The sequence below is a fragment of the Sinocyclocheilus grahami genome, unplaced genomic scaffold (genome assembly GCF_001515645.1).
Source record: "Sinocyclocheilus grahami isolate Dianchi unplaced genomic scaffold, SAMN03320097.WGS_v1.1 scaffold632.1, whole genome shotgun sequence".
NCBI classification, from domain to species: Eukaryota; Metazoa; Chordata; class Actinopteri; order Cypriniformes; family Cyprinidae; genus Sinocyclocheilus; species Sinocyclocheilus grahami.
In genome coordinates, this window is record NW_015505811.1 from 620,230 (window position 1) to 624,854 (window position 4,625).

At 34.8% G+C, this 4,625-nt stretch overlaps 2 pseudogenes; both read right to left on the reverse strand.

Moving 5' to 3' along the window:
* Positions 1-635: 635 nt before the first annotated feature.
* LOC107558090 (trace amine-associated receptor 13c-like) lies at positions 636-1,648 on the reverse strand (annotated as a pseudogene).
* A 1,509-nt stretch (positions 1,649-3,157) lies between these two features.
* Positions 3,158-4,153, reverse strand: LOC107558137 (trace amine-associated receptor 13c-like; annotated as a pseudogene).
* Positions 4,154-4,625: the final 472 nt, after the last annotated feature.

Below are 4,625 nucleotides of genomic sequence, written 5' to 3' on the forward strand. Positions count from 1 at the left end.
AATAAATTAATTCAGATGTTTGGAGATTCTTAATGATAAAATATGTTAATAATAGAGACTTTTAATGGTGCTTGTGATTATAAAAAAGTATATATTAATAAAATGTCTAATAATTCAACTTATCAAATATAATAATTACATTTAATCAACCCATAATTCATTAAAAATAGTTGATTTTAAAACCTTCAATGCAAATGCATTTATAAAGTTTTTTTCAATTTTGTATTCTATTTTATATTGTCTTGTCTTGTGGTTGAAATGCATATTTGTGCAAATGTGACATTCAATTTAGGCACAACAATTAAAGTTGTACTGTTTCCCCATTTTTATTTTTATTTGTATTACAGCATAATCAGGTTTATTATTAGATCTAGAGATGCTTAGGAAGCTATAACTGAAGTCTCTGGACACACAAGTTTCTTGTCTAAAATATTTTTATGAAAAATGAAATGGAAAATATGTAGTTGTCAAATCGTGTTGCATTAACTCCAAATTACATACACTAGACATAACCTTTAAATCTCTTGTCAGAATAATAATGTGAAATGCATATACAGTGCTATTTCAAACATAATTTGTTAATTTGCTAATAAAAAGTTGCCTCTCATCTGCAGTACGGCCATTCACAGGAATCATTAATGGTAATCTTTAAAAATGTCCACATGAGAGGATGCTGGCTTACATAATCTAAGAGTTATGATATATTTAACTGCCTTTTTAAACCAGGGGTAAAATAAAGCATAGACAATGGGATTCAGACCTGAGTTAACATACAAGGTCCATGTTAGAAATTTTGACATGACTGCAGTGTTGACTGTGCTTCCTGATAAAGAAAGAATGTAAAATGGAATCCAGCAAAGCAGGTGAACTGTCACAATTATTCCTAATGTTAGAGCAGCCTTGCTCTCAGATTTCTTTTTTAAAGTGTCCTCCATTGTACTTTTTCCAGTGTTTAAAAGTAAATTTATCATTTTCACTTGCCGTTGTGCAACATAGAATATTCTTAAATATAATGTTATGATTACGATACAAGGAGACACAAAGGACAAGATCAGGTCACTGGCTTTCCAGGCAAAACTCATCATATAAGGGCACTCTCCATAGCACACACCTGCTCTGTGAAAAGTGTCAAAATATCCGTTGTTAATTACAATGGCAGTGTTGTAAGCTATGGAGCAAAACCAGCAGAGAATGATGCTCATTAAAGTTTTAGTTGTGGTTATTTTCTGTGGGTATTGTAAAGGACAACACACAGCCACATAACGATCAACAGCAATTAAAACTAAATTACAGAGAGATGCTGATAGGAGCAACCCAAGGGTCTTAATAAACACTCCACAAAATTTGTCTCCAAAGTACCAGCATGTCTCAGTTAGCTTGATGGCCTCTATGGGTATCACAATAAGTCCAATAAACATGTCGGCCACAGCCAGAGAGAGAATGAGCAGGTTGGTTGGAGTGTGAAGCTTCTTGAAGTGAGAGATGGAGATGATCACCAGCAGGTTCAGAAACACAGTCCATGCTGACAGCAATGAAAAAAACACATATAAAACATTGTGTTCATGCCTGGAGCGTTTTCCCTTTATACACGATGAGTTGATGGAAGGAAAGCAGTATTGAGTCTCATGATCCTCTGTCTCATATGCCATGTGTGAGTCTCCTCCTGTTAGGAGTTTGTTCTGCTCTCCTTACTGTCCTTTCATTTATAGTGACTGGATCAGACAGACCAACCCATCTACCGCAAATTCTGAAATGATGTAATGGCATGCTTTTCCCCATCAAAAAATAAATAAATAAATAAAAAATGCTACTTGTTGAATCTGCTCAGACTATTCACTTACATTGAATTAATGCATATAGAAATAGCATACATAGAGCCCAATGATTTTCGTGGTGCAGAAAATTCAGACTGAATTGCAGAATCCAGTTTATAGTATAACACGGACCACATAGCGAACCAATATTTTAAGCTGAAGAAAAATCCAGCAAAACAGACAATACAGCTGTAGCAAATGACGCACACACAGCAGTAAAGCAAATAACTGGCAGAGAACAGAACAAAACGTGTTTTTTGACCTTGCATGCATGTAAACCTGTTGTTGGGGACTCCCAAAACCAAATTATGACCCTTTCAAATAGGGGCACTTTAAGATTATTGTTGTTATATTGTGGGGAACTGTGATCCACAGTGATTAAATGCTCTTGGTTTGACATTTATATACTACCTAGTTACCAGAAATGTTTTATTTTATTTATATTTTTTTCAGTGTTGGTCAAGAAATAATTTTGAACACAAAAGGTCTGTCATCATTAACTTCCCCTCATGTTGTTCCAAACCTAACTTTTCCACTCTGATGAATCATAGCAGTTCAGTAAATAATTATTAATTTACTATAACCGATGTATCAGCTGATAGGTTAATCAAACTCATATCTGTGGTTTAACTTAATATTGTTTAACCTTTGTGCTACAAAAATATCACTCAAAGCAGATTTGAATATGATACAGTGCACTGTAAACCTGAACCTATGAGTGTGCATTTCTTTTTGCTCACATTTTCATCACACTCATCTGCTCATCTACAGATTGACATGATTTACCCATATTTTTCTGCTATGATTTCTCATATAACATCGTAGAAGTATGCTGAATAAACTGACATTACTTCTACTCTTATGATTTATTTTTTGATCTATAGTAGGGGTCTCCAACCCTGCTTCTGGAGAGCTACAGTCCTGCAGATTCAGCTCCAATCCCAGACAAACACCCTGAACCAGCGAATCAAGGTGTTCAGGGTTACTTGATAATTACAGAGTGTGTTGGAGCAGGCTTGCGACTGAAGTCTGCAGGACGGTAGCTTTCCAGGAGCAGGTTTGGAAATCCCTGATCTGCAGTAGTATTTAAAGGAGTGAGTAAATACATGCACATCTTTGCACTATTTGAATTTTCTTCCTGTTTAGCTTGAAATCTCTTGCAGTTTTTATGGATTTAGTAATAATTGACCGAAACAGTTTCTGAATCCCTGTTAAATTAAAGGCTTTTTATTATCATCATAGAATTTTTTGCCATGAATAATATTTTGTAATGACTCCACAGACCCATTGAGGAGAAATGAATGCCAGGTGAATTCATTATTATGGTCAAGTCAAAAAATATATTATGCTTGGTAAAATATTTTAAAAGTTAAGATGTGTTTAACTGACATTTTAAACCAGGGGTAAAAGAAAGCATAGATAAGAGGATTCAGACCTGAGTTAATATACAAAACCCATAATAGAATATAGGCTGTGGTGGAAGCCATTCCTGTGTTTTCTGTTAAAGACAAAATAAAAAAGGGAATCCAGCAAATTAGATAAACTGTGACAATGATTCCTAATGTCAGAGCAGCTTTTGTTTCAGATTTCCTCTTCACAGAACCATCATTTACATGTTTTCCACCCTTCACCAGTGAGTTTATAACTTTCACTTGCTGATGTGCAACATAAAATATCCTCAAATATAAGGTTATGATAAGGGTACAAGGAAACAAGAAAGACAAGAATAGATTAATGACTGTCCAATTAGAACTAACAATAATTGTACATTATCCATAACATGCATATTTCTTGTGTGAGAGACTCATAACTATTGCAGTGTTATATGCTGAAGAGTAAAACCAGCAAAGACTGACAATAATGAATGTTTTAGTCATAGTTATTTTCTGTGGGTACAATAAAGGGTGACACACAGCCACAAAACGATCAACAGCAATTAAAACCAAATTACTGAGAGATACTGAAAAGAGAAGTCCCATCATTGTTAAAAATAGCCTGCAGAAAGTGTCTCCAAAGTACCAACATGTTTCAATGAGCCTAGTAGCCTCTATGGGCATCACAATAAGTCCAACAAGCATGTCAGCCACAGCCAGAGAGAGAATGATCAGGTTGGTTGGAGTGTGAAGCTTCTTGAAGTGAGAGATTGAGATGATCACCAGCAGGTTCAGAAAAACAGTCCATGCTGACAGCAATGTGAAAAACACAGACATTATATTGTATTCATATCTAGAGCGCATTCCTTTGATACATGATGAGTTGATGGCAGGAAAGCAGTATTGAGTCTCATGATCCTCTGTTTCATAGGCCATGAGTGAATCTCCTCCTGTTAGGTGTTTGTTCTGCTCTGTTTAATGTCCTGTCATTTATACAGTGTCTGGATCAGACTGACCCATTCTGATGATGCATAACGATGTCATCATTTTACATGCAAGAGGGCCTAACACAAATCCTTACAGCACTTAACAGCTGTTAGCTTAGAGAACAAAATGGTAACAGTCAGAGAAATAGAATCTAAACCATCTTAATGCCTATCCCTGAATATAATTTTGTAATGAATCTAAATGACACAATCTGTAGTATACAGATTGTATGTATATAAGGTACTGCAATGGACCTTTTTCACAGACTGATCAGCATAGTTTTTTCTATTTTCATTTTTCAAAAAAATGTATGTACGTTTATAACATACTTTGTATTATATTACCTTTTCAACAAATTACAAAAAAATAATTAATGCTGCTGTGAGAGTGTTTCTAATGCTAATAACCCAACTATGACGACTTCTGCTTTGGATAGAGAAAGACAAATTAA